We start from the raw sequence: 20,067 nt of genomic DNA on the forward strand, positions 1-20,067 counted from the left end.
GCCACAGTTGTAGGTCCCATTGCTGAGGTAACAGCCATAACAGACATTTGCGGTCTGTGCCTTCATGCTTTAGTAAACTGGATAATTCATCACATGCTTGCTGTGGAATGAGACTGGTGTTGCAAAGGAATAAAATCACCCTCAGAAGTACTGGATTACTTGTCGACTACTTGTCGTTACAGTTTCTCATTACTTAAGTCCACAAGTCAGATACAGTAAGTGCAGCAGTTAACCACAGATAATTCTAAACTGGATATAGCAATACTGGATTCACCTGAATATTAGTTGTCTGAAATGGATCTTGCATCTTCACTTAACTCACCCTTCCCAATAGAATTATCATTTATTGGTATATTGCTCATGAACTGGTTATACATTTTAAATATACACAATTCAGGTAAACTGCAATGGTGTCAGTCCATACAGGTTGTACTGGTTCAACTCTTCTGACATGGTGGGGCAGCTTCAAGTGGGGTGGGGGAGGCAGGCGGAGTCAGCCGGGAAAGGGACAGTTGACTCTGGGACGGTCCAATAGAAGACTTCCTGCCAACTGAGCTGCAACAATGAACATTCAAAGAAACTGTCAGATGTTACAAAGGATACAGAGGATATTATTATCCATCATATCATATAATTCGCTGAATAGGTCAAGTTTTTATTTCAGTGATGACACAACATAAAAAATTTGACTTCAAACCATTAATTTAGCCTAAATGTCCTCTGATATCCTCCTCTGGAGCTGCATTTGCGCGTGAATCACAGAGGACATTTAGTCTAAAAACATTGTTTAAATGACACAGTTTCGAGTCGAATTTAAAAATCTCGGCATACTTGGATGTCACCACGGGAGCAGTTTGGAGGCATTTTATGTTTTCTTCAGTTGTATTTTTACATTTAAAGAATCGGCCACCATTGACCAATAGATTGAGTATTTGGGACTTGGCTGAAACTCTATTTACCCTGAAACTCCAGAAGTGTTTTATGGACTCAAACACTTCCCCCACCCCTCCATCAGCATAGTGGTGAGTAGGTAATGAGTCAAGTTATCTTAACTTAATTGTCTTTGTGCAGAGATAAAATAAACAGGTCAAATGTGTTTGAAAGGCAGGATCAAATAACGTACAAATGCAGTGTCCTCACCTTTCTTCCATCCCCATCTCCTCCTGCTGATCTCCATCCACAGAGGCCTCTGTGTGATCACCAGAGCTTTCATCCTCTTCATCCACATTGTGGCTCATTTGGCATTGACGGGGCCAGTGATGCGCAACACTCTCACTGAGCTCAGTGGGCTCCACAACAATAGAGGGGAGACGCTCCCTCCTATACAGAAAGTCATCAGGGTAAGAACTGGAATCTGAGTCTTCATTCTTGTCGGCTTCTGGAAAGATCTGGACCAGGGAGATATATGATTTGTATTCATTTTTCTTAAAAAAAAATTATTTCTGTTATTCCAAACTTTAATATTAACCCTCAGACCTTCCAAGTAACTGCTGAACCACCACTCTTGCATGCAAATGTTACTGACAGATTGAGTGATGGAGTTATCAACCTTCACAATGGCTTTCCCCATGGACTGTTGCTCTTTCAAAATAAATTGGGTCCTACTATCTCGGGACAGGCAGTGTTGCCAATCCAATGTTTTTGACAAATCCCTATTGGTACTTCCGTAGAAAATTCCCTAATTCCCCACACAAGGATCGACTTCCCCATCCACAGTGAGTTTACATGGACGATAACATTGTATATTTAGTATTAAGCATGTTTGAACAAAAACATGATGTACTATATGTACTAATATTTTTCAGAATTTAGAAAAATTCTATAGACATGCATACAGCAAGGTTATAAAATGTCTCAGTTATTGCAGTTTGCAAAACACAGCCTCTTGCCTGTTGTGTTGTCCAATAACCAACTAAACAACAGTTGGTTCAAACGCAAGAGTAGGCTAAACACAGTTGAACAAGTCATTAATTGGGATGGATGGATGGACGGATTGTTTTTCAGGACTATGCATAGCTGCATGTAAATGGGAATATTAAAGGAATAATAATTTTAATCTGGCAGGTCAACAGCTTAATAGGTATATTGTCTTTTTAAGAAAAAGTTCACAAAAATCATTCGATCACATGGTAGCTGATCATACAGACCTGAGTGACAGAGGGATCATTTCACTTGTAAACTTGCAGAAATCACTGCAATCGCTGGAATTACACATGTGTCTAGGAATTTTGTCAAACTATTTTATAAAATCAGAAATAGCAGAAGAGATCAGAAGCTGAAAATGTCTTGAATGTAGCGACTGCATGTCTTAAACTGTTAACGACGGGTCACTGGTTCACACATGTCTGATACAGAAGCAGAAAAACATGTCAATGAATAAAAGCTTAACTGTGGATTCAACTTAAACGTATTTTGAACGTTAAAATACTGTATATGTGACCACAGACAGTAGAGAGGCAATCAGAGAAAGAAAGGGGAGGGCAAGCAGAATGTAAATATGATGCGAGATCTTCATAAATATGTACATTTATTGTATTATATCACCAAGCAACATTTTTGGACTTTAGATTCAAGCTGTTATTAGTCAAACCAGTTTTTAGCTTCTTCTTCTACTTTGCACAGTCTAGTCATGATGTTTCATCCTAATCTACACACTAAAAGTGCTGGGTTATTTCCATAACCCAAATGCTGGGTTGAGGCTATAACCAAAATGGAGTTATTTGAACCCAGCATTTTTTAGGGGGTAGTTTTCAATGAAATCATCTTTCTTTTATAATGATTAAAAAGTGACAAATACAAAAGTAAAAGCGATTGTAACAATTGTGTGTATTATCATTTGTTTAGCAAGCAACTCAAACACGAACAAGAAAGTGAAGGACTATTGGATAGATATAACACCATTAAAACTAATCAAAAATGTTGATCTGAAAACAAGTGATGCAATTTAATCAAGGGAAACTAAGGCAGTCAAGTATGTCAGTTGTACCTGGTAGGCTCTGCTGCCTCTTCGCTCCACTGAACTGTCCTCCATCTGAGATTCTACTTTACTGAGAATGGTGCTCATACTGCAAAAAAAAACCACATTGTTTAATTAAGGTCAATTTTGCCTGAGCATTTACAATATTAAAGGTCTGCATTTACTCAACACAGCAACACAATGCCTTCCTTGTCCCAAGTCTACAATGCAATGACCTTGACATCAACCTCACTGATTTCCAATCACATTAAGGAGGGTTTTAGTCTATTTAGACATATGGAACTGTGGTATTTTTCCGCCTGTTCTGGGTGTGTACAGAATGGTAGCCACAGAAATTGCACACTGCCATGTTGTCAGAACACAAACAGCATTGACAGGGGCTTTGCTTTGGTTTGACTCAATGACAACCTCAGCGTATTTGTGTCAAATAAGGTATACGATTTCCAACAGCTTAACTCACACCTTCCAAGACATCTGGCTAACATTTGGGGGGTTTTTGTTATGAGAGTTTTAAATTGCTACTCATTGCCCTATATTCATTGTATTTCATTTTATTGCATTCACATTGTTAAAAATTTTTAAAAAATTGGAGAGAAGAGAAAAATGTTAGGGTTATTACATAATGTAATGTGAGTTAAAACATATTCATTCAGATAGACTAAAACATACACAAATATCACCTGTTAAACTGATCACCAGTTAAACTGGAACATTTTAAAAACGACTGTTTCATGTGGGAAAAAAAGTTCTATTTGGCAATAACTACAACATTAAAGAAAATAAACATCCAAATAGATCCAAGACATGTGGTCAGAAAAAAATATTTTATCCTATAGTATATAGATAAGCTAAACAAGCAAATGTGGTCCAAACATTTTATTTAATTTAACTTATCTTCACAACACGTTTAGATGGAGGAGTGCATTATCATACGTTTCTCCAAGACAAAAATACTTGGGCTGTATATAATCAGACTTCAGGGCTGAGGAGGGAGCTGGCAAAGTTTTTTTCCTCTGAGTTAATCTGCAGGTGAGCACTTAATGAAATAACAGGCTTGAACAACAACTGACTTGTCAGCTGCAAAGATGGGGGAAGGGTGAGAAAAGGTGGAAAACAAAAAAGACAGCCTTACATATAGGGTGATAATTATTAAGGAATTAAGGACATAGTTGAATAGTTGTATAACGGAGTGATTATACTGTAAGAGGACATTGACATTGCAAACATTTATGTTTTTGTAACCAAGGCATGAGTTCATATGTGTATAAAGACACTGACATCTAAGCACAGAGTATTTAAAATCTAGAGGGACAGAATATGTGAGTAAATGTTGTCTTTATGCTGGCTAGTCTCTAATCACAATGCTTTATTTATGAATTTATAGAGGCCTGAATAGAGACAGTGATGCTAATATCTAGAGATGATTTATGATTTCTTTCCAGGCATTACATTTCCATTTCATGGTCCCAATAAATGTAGTCTCAGGTATGATCTTGTTGAATCTATGGTACCCTTTGATTTAAGAATATAACACAAACACCATTTCTCACAGCTATGGTAGCATGGGCAGGTAGATACATCATGTTCTAAGTATTTAGAATGTTTTTGTTATGTATCTTACCTGTGTGAAGCAGGGATACAGCTCATCTTTACAGGTATTCAAAGGATTAAAAGACCTTTTGGTTGAAATCAAGAAAGTATTTCCAATGTCTTCTTTTACCGCTGACGACCTATTCCTATTGAAAGTTGGTCACTCTGATTTGTCAGTCACTTTTTTTGACTTTTTCCTGACAGTCACACTTTCAAGCTGTCTTCCCTTAACCCCGCCCCTCCTCCCTCTTATCATCCTCTTCCTTAATTTCCTCCAATGGCTTGCACACTGACGCACATAAACCAGCTTACAAGCTGACAGGCTTTAGTGTCACGTTTGATTACAAGTAAAGCCTGATGTAATATGTGAGTGCGCAGCAATACTGGGCCTCACATTGTTCTCCTGCTGATGGGCTGCACTCATTCATCACATGTTGGACATTTACTTTATGATTAATGCAAGAGGCTTTTCCATTAAAACTATCGTGGAAAGGGTATTAACAAATTTCTTTAAGTTAGCATGTCTTAATTTCCTTATTTACCTGTTCAAGAATATGAGGTAAACACACTGGAGTTAAGTATTGTAGTGTTCCTATAATATTACCTCAGATAAATTCATCCAGCTATCATTTGAAGTTCCCCTGCTGCAGCTCGTCAAGTCAATTTTGAACCAGTAGGAGGTGCTAACGTATGTGGGGCTGGAGTATTCTCCATGTACATGAAATTTGCCTGACCTGGTTTGATAGATGATCAATTTCCCAGTGTTCTATAAGTGTCATCTGTCCCTTTGTTTTTTAATAATTATCACATATATCTTTGAGGATTAATGGGGAATGAGGATTGTCTACTGTACTGCAGTGGTTGACATCAACTTGTCAATGCTCATCTACAGGCCTGTAATTTTTAAAGGTTTTAGAGAAGCTGTGGCATTGGTCAAATGTGACATAATCGGTCCTTAGGGATGTTTGATACACAAGCAACCTCAAGAGAAATAGCCACCCATCTTTTTGCTATGCTATTCAACCAAATTTGTTGCTTTTCTCAAGATATCATATTCAAGAAAAACCGGCCAGCATGACCATGACCTTTGGCCAAATCAAATCAGTTAAAATTCTTTGATTCAAGTGAATGTTTGTGCCAAATGCGAGAAGATTCCCTTAAGGAGCCTTGACCTTTGACCACCAAAACGAATCACTTCATCATTGAGTCCAAGTGAATGTTTGTATCAAATGTGACGAAACTCAAGGCACACTTGAGATATCGCTTTCAATAGAATGGGACTGACAGACGGGCGACAACCCCAAAACATAATGCCTCAGGCCACTAGCTATTGCCAGCACGGAGGCTTAAAATCATAATCACTTTAATGTGGTTGTGAGTCCATTCAGTCTGAAGCAAAAAGCAATTCAAACAACTATATTACAAGTTTAAGGTGGTCCTATATGTGCCGGCTGTGGTGTATTTCTAAAAAGAGAAGAGGAAGGACGCCATTCAATCATAAAGTCTGAACAGAAGTTGAGCAAAGAGAGAGAGAGTGAGTGGAAAAGAGCACAGACACAGATCTACAGACACTACAGCAGGAGACAAATGATGGATTGAAAGGGTGGATGAAAAGATAAACAGTTGACGTACAAAACCACTCAGTTTGGCGAGAGGATATTATCTCTGCTGCTGAAAAAAGATTGAGTGGGGGGGGCACATTAAATAAGGATACGTTGGGTGACAAAGGGGAGAGGTGGTGAGACAATAGAGATACAAAATAAGTAAGAGATCCAAAAATCTTTGTATCATGGACAAAATAAAACACAATAAAGCACAATTCAAAACATGACATGAGTGAAAAGTAAAAGCTCCAATTCAGGTAAGTGGTTCATATTTGTCACAGGGGAAAGAAAAAACGGAAGAAAGGCAATCAAGGGCAGGTAAAAAAAAAAGAGGAATTGTTTTAGAGCATGTACACATTTCTCTATTAGGTTTAACTGTTGTAATAGAAAAAAGGGTAGTACTTTGAATAGAGGGAGTGGGTAGAGACAGAGAGTGAGACGCAAACACCAAAAAAGGTCTTGAGTCAGAGCTGGAGAAAACTGCAGGCTGACATATGTTGCACAACCATGGAGAGCCACAGGAAGAGAAGAACAAGGGCAGAGACGGACAGACAGAAAAAGAGAGGAGGGATCTGACTTACAAAGACAAAACGGAGAGAGGAAAAACGTGAGAGGAACATAACCTGTTGAAAGAGGATGTTTGCATAGAAACAACACAATCTTGAACAGTGATCAAGCTGAGCAGGTAAAGAGAAAAACGATAGGTGGGGTAAGGGGAAGGGTTAGGTTGTGATACAGAAAGACATCCCAAAAAGCGACTGTGTGTTTGGCAGAGGTGAAGCAAGAGAGAGAGTGGACTGTTACTGTATTCTCAAGAAACCAAATAGAAAAACTGTAAAGGAAGAGGAAAAATATGTTCCACCTTAAATTCATGCAAATTCAACAACTCATGGACATCAGAGTTTCACTGCTTTTTTAAACCAGCACGCACCTCACCCATTGGGAATCATGTCGAACAGCCCTGGCCTTGGTGCACCTGACCGGAAGGGGGGCTCTGGACCTGTTGGCCTCCAGACCCTGTTGGACCTACTAGTGGGGGTCTATCAGGAGTTCCACTCCTCACCCTTTGCAAGGGAGAAGTATGTATCTCGTTTTCTGCAATGGGGTGAGTGTTTTCTCTTATTTGTATGTGTGTGTGTGTGTGTGTGTGTATTTACCTTTATCATTTTATTTAATTATTATTATCATTGTAACAATAATAAATATTAACCTGCAGATCTCACTTGTACTCAATCTGTTATTAACCTTACAAGTATACTTTGTTTGGCCCCTAATTGAGAACAATCAACTCATGAGTCATGCACCCTGACAGATTGTTTTGTTACAAAGGGACATTCCCAACCCAACCCCAAATGAATTCACTCATTATTTATTTTTCATTAACTCTGCCAAAGGTCCACTGTTGGAAACATTTGAAACACCTACAACTATTCTGTTTTGTTATTCAGGAACTGTGACTGGTTTCGCAAAGATAAATTAGACTACATAGTCATCTGTAGTGTTAGGCTAGTCCTGGTTTTGGTTTTGGATTAGTTTATTGTTAGTTATACAATTTGTCTAAAGTAAGACAGTGTTAAAATGTTAGATATAGCGTCCCCAGGCTAACTACGAGTCATGTTTCTGGTAACAGACCAATGGCTGACCAGTGGTACTGTCAATTTAGTCCGAGGAAACTGGTCTTGGTGATGGGCAGGGGGGGACTGGGAAAATAATTCAATTTAGAAATGTATTTCCTTTCCAGGCCACCGTTTTCAAAGCACCAGACCTCTAATTATTGGCTAATCCTATTTGTTGATGTAAATAGTCCGTCTTTATATAGAGCTTTTCTAGTCTTGATGAACACTCAAAGGGCTTTACCGTACAATGTTGCCATTCATTGAGGGGAAGACTGGGACAGAACCGCCGACCTTCTGGTTGGAGGACAACCGCTCTACCCCTCTGCCACAACAGTTTACAGACTAGTAAGCAAGTAGCCGGCATAGTAACTCACCGCACTCTGCTATCTTTTCAGTGATTTCATTTGTCAAGTGCCATAACAATCTCTTTCTCTGTTGCGACCAAATCAGTGAGAATGTGATATTTCCAAGGGCTTTTACTTTAAAATTCTACACCAGATAGTCCTGATATTGTCTGGGTGACAAGCTGAGGTGGTGACATTGTAAAGTGAAATGAATCTGTGAAACAGATAGTTCCTCAATGACAGTTGAAGTTTTTCTTCATTATAAAGAGTGAAGCCTTGACCGCAGTCCTGTACTGCTGTATAGTGTAACTAAACTGGTCCCTTCCTGGTGACTATGCGACTTATTCTGCAGTATTTAGCTGCATCTGATGGGAGAGCTTTTCTCTTCTTGCTTCTCTCCTTCTTTACTCCACCTTCCTTTTCTCCAGACCACGACCTTCCGTTTCGCCAGCCACTTGTTATAATGCTTTCAGAAGCAGGTGCACAGCTGCTACAACGATTATAGATAGCGGAGCTGTAACATCCATAGGCTGCTATGTGCATCGCAGAGAGATCTAACGTCTGACGTAATTTTGTCAGTTGCGTTGGTTGCCAGATAAGTGGATTATAAAGGTCTGACAACTCATTCCTGTTTTCTACATTATTGCTGGTCAAGTTATCAATTCAAGGCCGAAAAGACCAGGCCACAGGGAAATGTCCCTGCAGTCCTGATGTGCACTACGCCACTGGTGATGAGAAAGAATAAGTGATAAAGACCTTCAGAGCATTGTGTTACAGATAAACTTTGATGTTTATCTGAAGCCTGACTGTCAGTGTGACATTAGATCTACTAGCTACTGAAGGCTGTACATTTTGAACAGCCCATTATCTTAAGAACAAGGCTATATACCCACACTAATGCACTTCGAAAGAGCAACAGCGATGGTAAAAAGTAAGAGCATGGATTTATTTTCTTAGCATGAGAATGATGTCGAACTTTAAATTACAGGAAGTGTTAGCAACACTTTGCATTCAGTGATGATTTAATGAGATTCAACAAGGTAGGAAACAGTGACTGTATCATTGTTTCCAAAAGTCTCAGTTTCTGTCCATTAATTTTAGCATTTTAGCAACTAAAACCAAGCCAACAGCGTTTCCAAAAGTTCACTGTTTATATTCAGTGCCAAGTGTTCTGCGTCATTGCAGGAAGTGGTTTGTCCTTTTACAATCTGATGAGCCCATCAGCAGAACATAATTTGTTTGTGGCTTTCAAAACCTTTACAAAAGTTACTCTGGTTTCCGAGCTGACACAGCTCTAGCTAATGTTTGGGATTAAATAACTTCATAGATAATGATCTGGGTCATGGTTAAAATATTGACTATTGTTGAAGTGCAAGATATTAACAGTAGCCTGATGTTTCCTTGATCCGTCCATCTTCCCTGACCTCCTCCTCTATACTTTGTTCATGAGGTGAGTAAAGTATTGAAGGAAATACAAAGGCATATCAGAATGGAAAATATGAGGCCATTTGGCAATATCAACATTTTCCCAAGAGATCTAATCAAACTCTAAAGATGAAAATTGGGAAAGAAAGGGGAGCTCTATCAGAGAGGGGAGAGGAGAGGGGGGAGAGAGAACAGAAACATTTGTTTGAAAATCATGTTTCTGCTTTGTTTGACGGGTTTTAATAATGAGAATAATAAGTGTGATAATTATAGATCTAAATATGTTTTAAATTATGGCAGCACCAGTTAATATAATGATAATAACAAACATGATGATGATAAATAATAATTATATTAATAAGAATTTTAACAATAATAGTTATTGTCATCTGGATCCCTCAGCTCTGGAGTCAGAGATACCTGCAGATTATGAGAGGGAGAGAGGAAAGAAACACAAAATTAGTGACGTGTAGTAAAATAAGGGGAGGAAGAGACAGAGAGAGAAAGAGAGAGAAAGTGTTGAGTGCAGGATGAGAGCTCCCCCAGCAGTCTAGGCCCATAACTAAGGGATGGTTCAAGACTCACCTGATCCAGCCCGAACTATAAGCTTTGTCAAAAAGGAACATTCTAAGTCTAACCTTAAAGGGATAGTCCACTGATAAAGGAAAATTCACTTTTCCACGGGCGGCTGTGGCTGAGGGGTAGAGTGGTCGTCCTCCAACCTCAAGGTCGGCGGTTCGATCCCTAGTCTGAACCATCTGCATGCCGAAGTGTCCTTGGGCAAGATGCTGAACCCTCAATAGCCCCCCATAGAATAACAAAGTGCTGCAAGTAGATGCACTGTATGAATGTGTGAGTGAATGGGTGAATGTGAAACTGTACTGTAAAGCGCTTTGAGTGGTCTTCATCAGACTAGAAAAGCGCTATATAAATACAAATTCATTTACCATTTACTTATTATCTTCTCACCGCTATGCCGATGGAGGAGTGGGTGAAGTGTTTGGGTCCACACAACACTTCTGGAGTCTCAGCGGTAAACTTTGTTGCAGCAGAATTCGATACAATTGAAGTCAATGGCGACTTGTACTTCAGAGGAAATAAAACAACAGAAATAACATAACATGCCTCCTTACTGCTCCTGTGGTGTCATCGGTGTTTGCAAGCCCTGACATTCATATTCGACTCGAAACAGTGTCATTTACAGGTCTTCAACAGGGGGTCAAATCTTTGGTTGATAAGGCAATTTTTTAAATTTTTTATAATTTTTTTTTTTTTTTTTTCACGAATTTAAATGTCTTTCAGTACACATTAACATGCATCCAATATATTGTGAGGCTGATTTGACCCTCTGCCTGACAACCTCCATCCATCCAAGATTAGATAAATTGTGTGCTATCCATCAGGGTCTGACATCTCACTAATGTGGGAGTATGTGTGCCATCCACAGATAGCTTGAGGATTCACTGTCTCTTCTACATGTTAAAAATAAAAACATGAATCTGTGAATTACTTGAAAAGCTCAGTGTTGTATGCAAGATGTACAGTGGGTACGGAAAGTATTCAGACCCCTTTAAACATTTCACTCTTTGTTTCATTGCAGCAATTTGCAAAAATCTAAAAAGTTAATTTTATTTCTCATTAATGTACACTCAGCACCCCATCTTGAAAGAAAAAAAAACAGAAAAGTAGAAATTTTTGCAAATTTATTAAAAAAGAAAAACTGAAATATCACATGTTCATAAGTATTCAGACCCTTTGCTGTGACACTCATATTTAACTCACATGCTGTCCATTTCTTCTGATCCTCCTTGAGATGGTTCTACTCCTTCATTGGAGTCCAGCTGGGTTTAATTAAACTGATTGGACTTGATTAGGAAAGGCACACTATATAAGACCTTACAGCTCACAGTGCATGTCAGAGCAAATGAGAATCATGAGGTCGAAGGAACTGCCCAAGGAGCTCAGAGACAAAATTGTGGCAAGGCACAGATCTGGCCAAGGTTACAAAATAGTTTCTGCAGCACTCAAGGTTCCTAAGAGCACAGTGGCCTCCATAATCCTTAAATGGAAGAAGTTTGGGACGACCAGAACTCTTCCTAGACCTGGCCGTCCAGCCAAACTGAGCAATTGTGGGAGAAGAGCCTTGGTGAGAGAGGTAAAGAAGAACCCAAAGATCACTGTGGCTGAGCTCCAGAGATGCAGTAGGGAGATGGGAGAAAGTTCCACAAAGTCAACTATCACTGCAGCCCTCCACCGCAGAGTGGCCCGACGGAAGCCTCTCCTCAGTGCAAGACATATGAAAGCCCACATAGAGTTTGCCAAAAAACACATGAAGGACTCCCAGACTATGAGAAATAAGATTCTCTGGTCTGATGAGACCAAGATTTAACTTGTTGGCGTTAATTCTAAGCGGTATGTGTGGAGAAAACCAGGCACTGCTCATCACCTGCCCAATACAATCCCAACAGTGAAACATGGTGGTGGCAGCATCATGCTATGGGGGTGTTTTTCAGCTGCAGGGACAGGACGACTGGTTGCAATGGAAGGAAAGATGAATGCGGCCAAGTTAAGAGATATCCTGGAAGAAAACCTCTTCCAGAGTGCTCTGGACCTCAGACTGGGCCGAAGGTTCACCTTCCAACAAGGCAATAACCCTAAGCAGACAGCTAAAATAACAAAGGAGTGGCTTCGGAACAACTCTGTGACCATTCTTGACTGGCCCAGCCAGAGCCCTGACCTAAACCCAATTGAGCATCTCTGGAGAGACCTGAAAATGGCTGTCCACCAACGTTCACCATCCAACCTGACGGAACTGGAGAGGATCTGCAAGGAAGAATGGCAGAGGATCCCCAAATCCAGGTGTGAAAAACTTGTTGCATCGTACCCAAGAAGACTCATGGCAGTGGCATGGCCACCCTGTACCTTGCACATGTTTAAATTAAAAACATGAATATATGAACCCATGTAATAATTGAATAGCTTAGTATTGAATGCACAATATCAGGGTAGTTATATTTATAAATTGCACTAGGCCCAGTTTAATATAAAACACAATTTTATACAATATATATAGTGGGGGGTCCCTCCTCCATCTCTCCACCTGTTTGGGGGTCCTTGGCCTGAAAAACGTTGAAGACCCCTGATTTACACTGTATTTTAAGACTAAATGTTTGTTCATATATTCCTACGAGGTGCGTTTACGGACCCTCGGGCACACCTTTGTGTTGCTACGTCTGCTAGATTAGCAATTTAAAGTGGACATTTAGGCTTAAAACCCAATGTAAACAACCTTGTTTCATGTCAAATCTGAATCTGAATGTCGGTGCTTGGAGGACACCAAACGTAAAAGAACAACAGAAGAAAAACATAAAAAATGCCTCCATACTGCTCCTCTGGTTTCATCCAAGTGTCCGTAAACCCCCACATTCAAAGTTCTTGTGATTCTCACAAGTTTTTTTAAGTTTGAAGAAGTGGTTGCTATTTACTTAAATTATATTAGATTTGGCTACAATGCTGTTTACCCCTAGCCTGGGTGCCAGACGAATTAAGCCCCGCCCACAACATTCAAGGTCGGGAAGTTCGGTCTGGTGTCGCTCCGTTGGGGAGAAACTATGCCCGAAGAGAAGCTGTTCGGACCAATCAAATTGTCAGGGCGGACTTTATACGATGATGGACAGATGATCAACAGTAGCGTAATCAACCACGTCACCAAAGAGCGCTTTGGTTGAATTTGTTTACAACAAACATGCCTGCCGCTGGAGAGCTGAGTGTAAATGCTGCCATTGAGTCTGTTTGAGAAGACATCGATAACACATTCAAAGAGGAACAGAGAAACGCGATCAAGGCATGGCGATGCAACTCGGCGTGCACGACGAGGTGGACATTATTTTTTCATCGATAAAACTATTGCATGTTCGCTATGTGGCAGGAGGTTGCCCTGAACGTGGTTGCCCTGAACGCAGCACAGCGAGGATGTTAGCAGCTAGAGGAAGCAGCCCGGAGCTAGCCTCCGCTGCTCGGCTTCATGTCCGCACACGGACCGTCAGTCCACGGGGAAGGGAACCCGGACAGACCCGGGTCTGGGTGAGGGGTTCCGGTAGTGAGGGCGTGACAACAACCGGACTGAGAGGTCGAGAACCGTCAAATCCAGCTAGCTCTCAGCGGCTAGCTGCTCTCTCAGCGGGGCTTAGGAGTACAGCAGCGCTTATTTACAAGTGTAACCATTGAACGGATTCCGTTTAACTGCCACAAGAGTTTTTCATCTTGTAATAAAGATCTCAATGAGGAAACACGCTGTGTTTTTTTTACTGTGGTATCGAAATTGGCATCGAGAATCGTGTTATTTTACTGGTATTGGCACCGACTACTGAATTTTTGGTATCGTGACACCCCTACTTACAAATGGTAAGAGAAAGTCTTGACTGTCTGACTTAGTAAATAACTCACAATGTCGCTTAACATATGTCACATACTACGTTGCTCTGATTGGTTGTAGGTCTATCCAATTGAGCGAAGAGGCTTTTTTTTTCCTGGTTCGCTTGAAACACGCCCCATAATCACAGCCCAATGGAGCGGTATCAGACTCATATTCTGACTAGAATTATGAGTTAACAACGTCAGGTTAGTTTACCCCTGAAACCCCAAAAACTGGCGATAGTTTTAAATCCAGGAGAAACCTAGAGATTGATATTCATCCCTTAATTTCCCTTTGTTTGCATCACTGACATTTTCTTTTTCATCTGTCTGAGCCAATAGCACTTATATAAATTACAGCCTGTCCAAAAAACTGCATTCAGACTTCTCAAACCACTGTTCATATATGTTTCTCACTGTTGTCCAATTTGTCTGTCTTTAATTGCAGTATCTTCATTCTATAATTTAGTTTTAGAAAGGAAAAAAGATGATAGAGATACACTTTTTTTCATTTTTTTATTCTAATTTTCATTCTTATTTTTAAAATGAATTAAATTATACAAATATCATAGCCCAATCAGCAGCAGCGTCAAGCCCTGTTCAATAAAGTACAGGCCTTTATTTCAGTCTTTATTTGTTGAAAATCGCAACAAGACTGAAAGAGCCCCAATGATGATTATGTTCTAACCCCAAAATTATTTCTACAATTTTTTAATACACTAGTGCGGTGCCTGTTCTAAAATGCCTGTTTGGAATGGGCATTAGTGTTAATTAATCCCAAGAAGGATTATTTAAACATAACAGACCACCAATATGCTGTAACCGGGCTTTATATACAGTGAATGATGCACATTACAGTAAATAGTGTCCATCCTGCCAAGATTATCTGCATTTAAAATTAAACTGAATTTTTTACATTACTGTTCAAGTGTGCGGTTTTAAAAAAAAATTTAAAGATTAATTTAACAGTTGTTTTTTCCTGCACTGCATGTTGGCTATTTCAGCGGTCTGTTAAGCAAATAACACAATCTTCAGACCCAAGTTCACAACTTTTCAAAAACAAACGTTTGTTTTGCTGCACCAAAGCAAACATTGTGATTTTACTTTAAAAACAAATTCCTAAAGAAGAAGTGATTCTATGAATGTTACGTCCATGATGAAGATAAGCACCCATAGCACCGGGTGTCTGTGTCAGTATTGTAAAATAAGAATAATCAACTCATCATAATGATGTGGCGGCAATTTTGACTGCCAATTTGAAAGCGCTTTACATTACAGTTTTACATTCACCTATTGAGACACACATTCCTACGTGTAGCACTCTCCATAAGAAGGAGCAATTTGGGGAAGACTGGGATTGAACCGCTAACCGTCTGTTTAGAGGACCCTGACCCTTGAGCAACAGCCCTCCTGTGCACATTAAAGTAATTGTACCAGTTCATTGTACCGAGATTATCTGCACAGCCGTCCTGTGGCTCAAAAAACATGTTTTACTCATTCTGCAGTCTAAAGGCCATCTGCGTCACCCCACTGACTGCTTCAGAGTGTTGGTCACCTGTTTATTCAAAGTTTATTAATATTGAACTTGTCACATGTCCAAATCCCAACAAATGTGACACTGCATTTGCTTGGGTCTTTAAGAATATACATGCTGCTAGATAATAAGATCGTGTGTGTGGTTTGTGGAATATGATTATGTTTTATGCGTTCTAAAACACTCTTGAAGAGTCAGCAGCGCCATTCTCTATTAGGTATTAAAACTCTCTATGAAGCTGTATAGAAGAGCAGTTATTATATCATCCTGTAGGTAGAAAAATACAGTTTAACTGCCCTCACCTGAGACTTATCTGTAAAAATGTTAGTGATCTGTATGACGTTAAAATGTTATTCACTCTGTTTCAATGCAAAATGCAGCATCAGAAATGTATAAGGCTGTGACGCAGCACAGATGACAAGGCTAGGCCCACCCAGAGATACCAGTTGGCTGATGTTCCAGGAAATTGCTCTCTTTGCCAATTTTAAAACAACACACGGCACGGTGCCTATGACTTTCAGTGAGTGTGGAGGAGGGGAATGAAAATAAAAACATATGACTGGAAAACTTGACTGAATTCATAAATGATAGCTGCTTTTAGCAGAGCAGAGTGACTGCAATTCAGACAGTTGCTGTGCTGAGAAGGAACTCCCTTAATGGCAAACAGTCTTCTGTTCAGCTGAAGGATACAGGGAGCAGCAAACTGACGACATGTTTCAAAGAGGCTGGTCTGATTTGACCACATCTGAAAAAGGAAGAGCGAGGAGGCACAGTTTAGTTTCACAGTTCCAAAAGGTCAGCTTAAAATCCCTTTATGAGAGTCTGTAAGGATCGGGTGAGCGGTGGTAGGAATAACCTTCACCCGGTGTTCGCATTTGCTTTGGATCGGCTGTGGTTCAGTAAGAAGAATGGGCCATCTACCTATCAGTTCACATGTTAAAGTGTTTTTGAGCAAGACACTGAATGCCAAATAACCCTGATTATATGAGTCATATGGAAGCTTTATATGAATGTGTGAATGTGACTTGATTTGTTTTTCAAAGTGCTATATAAATATAGTCTATTTACAGTTTTTTTACAGTTTACAGTTGACCCACTACAAATGTAACATCTGCCACTTTTTGCATCTTCTTTCTCATACCCCTCATACCAAAAATGTAACAGTGACTCCCTGTCAGCCTGGCTACAGTGCTGAAGAGAAACCTGGGGTTGTTTTTATTTTCTTCTATTGGTGTGGAGTAGTAGGCAGCTCTTGCTTTGTGGAGGGCCGTCTTATATGCTTTAACACAATGCTTCCAGGCTAGGAGATATTCAACACAGTTGTTCGTTCACCACTCCTTACTGATTTTCTTGACACTTGCTTTAATTCATGTGTATTGGAATTATACCAGGAAACTAATTTACAATGTTTTACACACTGACTTTTTAAAGGCGCTATGGAGTCTAATGTTAATCGTAATGAGTTTACAGAGCTATCAACAATATGGTCCGTTTCAGTGGAGCTAGGGTTTTAAAATAGTTTGTTGGTTATAACTACGGATAATAAGGGTTTAAATGTAACTGGAATTATTTCCTTAGTTTTAGCTACAGCACTATCAGGTAGACATCTAGAAATGGAGTTTTTCATTAATGGCATGTAGTCTGATAATGAGAAATCAAAGGTTATTAAAAAATTGTCTGATAGAATCAGATTATGTTGAAGTAATATTCATATTTTGACACCGTATGATAATACAAGGTCAATGTGTGGCTACAACGAGTCAAAATCTCTCTCTCTTGCCTCCATTACAGCTGAGCCTCTGGTGAGGCAGGTGAAGAAGACTCGCATCAAAAGAGAAGACTTTCACATCCTGAGAGTGGTTGGTCGTGGTACATTCAGTGAGGTGAGCATGTGTGGAGCAGGAATTCAACATTTTTTAACATGCACGATAAGTTTAGATGATATTTGAACAGTAGACTAAAAATAATGCTTTATATTTTGAAGTACAAGAAACCCTACAGTGTACTCCATCCCTCTCTCACAGTAAAACACCTTTGAATGATATTCCATTTTGGGTACGTTTGGTAAAGTGGGAATACTAGGTGGGAATACTATAGATTATATCTTGGGCTTGGTGTAACCCTGATTGTAATATGACATGGCTCAATTGTGACACCTGACGTCACGTCAACCCAAACACCACAGGGCATTTTTTGAAGTTCCTTACCAGATTAAGTAACTGGAAAAGGAGAAGCGCTGGATTCTTGGAAGTTCGGTAAATTTGGTTTATTCTGTTTTTCATGCAAACTTTTATCATGTGGTTGTAAGATTTCAAGCACATTGTTTTGTAGTGTTGTGTTGCAGATTTAGGTAACTTATGTAGCAATCTCCTTTCAAGCAGATTTCCTTTGCAAACTTTGTGACTTTATATTGTAAAATACCGAATATAATAAATTACAAATTGGGATTTTACTGTGAAAATTAATACTCTAACAATATATTTTAAACTAAAAATAATTGACAAAATACAAGTCTATTTATACAGCTCTTTCCAATTGAAATATCTTCATGATTTGTTTTTAACATTACTTAAAACACCCTGCAAAATTGTATGAATAGACCCGTTTAATCACCATTCAATTCATTCTCAATCATCATAAATATTTGTCAGTGTATTTAATTTCCATCTGACTATAGACTTAACTATATACAGGGTATTTCCTGCATATTAGGCTTTTAACTACTGTTAATAACAGGATTCTTCAACTATAGCTAATTTTGTGCACCTGTAATGCTAACTCTAAAACTGACATTAATATGCTTGTATAGCATGATATTTATTTTAAGTTGTGACAAAATGTCATTTCCACAACAGTCATTTCTCTCACTTTGTTTATTGTGATGGAAAAAAAATATTGTGATGGAAATGGCAATGCTAGTGTTATATATGCATTTCAGTTGACTTATTTAACCCAAAATCTTCTATATTTAATTTTTTCAGCTAATTAATTGTATGTTTTTTAAGTAAAAAAAATTGCCAGCACTGTTGGTCAACGACAGATTAGAATTTCTCCACCATCTCTTGTTCTTTGAGATGGAACGAAAGACCACAATAGAGAGGTCATAAGCATAAAAAGAAAGGATTAAATCACAACTACTTAATTATGAGAAGCTATGAGAAACTTCTCAACAAAATGCAGGAAGTTAAAAAGAGTAGCGGCAGTAGACAGTTGTATGGCTGAAACAACACCACCACACAGATGAGACAAAGATCAAGTGATTTAAGAACTCTGCTTTTTCATTCTACATTTTTTCACAGATAAAAAAGTAATATCAAAAAATGTGCAAAGATAAGTTTCAGCAAGTGATCACCAAAGTTGTGTCTGATAAGCTATCAAAGAAATACCACTTGGTTAGCTTTGCATAAACGGAGCCGGTTCTCCTAACCTGATAAAAGAAAATGGGACAATGGCCAAACAAAAAATGCCCTTGGAGGTGGAGGAAAAAATAATATTTCTTGCAAGTGACAACAACAGTGGGATAACAACAGGAAAGAAGAAGACAATTAGATAGAACATAAAATAATGTAAAAGCACCTCCTGGTTGTCTCGATGAGGACACTACACCAGTAATGTAGGATGGAGCATCCTGAAGCAACCAGATTTTTAATCCAACAATCAGAGACACATCCCTCTGTAAAATACATGCCAATCTTTTTCTTTCCCCAGACCCACATTATCATTGTTATTTAAAGGGGATTTGATGGATGTAAAACATCATCTGTAGCATATGCGAATTGAATATTCATGATGCCCCTCTATATTGTCTCTGCAAGACCAGGAGGGATGTCTTGGCGAATTCTTAGCTACTATTGTTCAGAGCCCCATCTTTTCAGACGCTTCGGTCTCCAAACAGAAAGGAGAATTCTGTTGAAGTTTATCTGCAAAACTTGCTGTTGTTTTGGTTCTCCTCGCTCGTCTAGTTTCTGCTGAGGAAAGCCCACATACTGAAAATATCTATCTTCTATTATCTTTCTGAGAGAAAAGGCTTTAGACTGTTTCTTTATTCTTTTCCCTTTTTCAGGCAGGTCAAATCTTTGCAACTTGTCTGTAGGTTTCAGCACAAAAAGAGCAGCGAATAAGCAATTTTATTCAATTCAATTTAATTGGAATTGATGAAACAAGTCTTAACTAGGGCTACGTTGTAGCACTGGCGGGCCCGAGCACCCGCACGTTGAGGCCTGTTGCGGTCGGGGGAGAGAGCGAACGATGACCAAGCGCACCTCTCCGCGTTGGATGCGTTTTCCTCTCTGTGGCAAGGATAAACGCTTCACTTCCTGTAGCCACCAGGGGGCGCTGTGATTTCAAGTCATAATTTCTGTGTAGATGTCATAAAGCTTGTTGTGATGACACTTATCTGAATTTGAAGTTGATCTGATGAAAGGCCTGGGACAAGTACGTCAAAGTAAAAATGTGGAATATGGCCAAAATGGCCACTAAATATAAAATGGCGGGCTTCCTGTTGCGTTTTTTTTATAATGCCCCTTTGGACTTTTTTGTTTGTCTGGTCATGATACACGTGGGC

Source organism: Limanda limanda, chromosome 14, assembly GCF_963576545.1.
Source record: "Limanda limanda chromosome 14, fLimLim1.1, whole genome shotgun sequence".
Lineage (NCBI taxonomy): Eukaryota > Metazoa > Chordata > Actinopteri > Pleuronectiformes > Pleuronectidae > Limanda > Limanda limanda.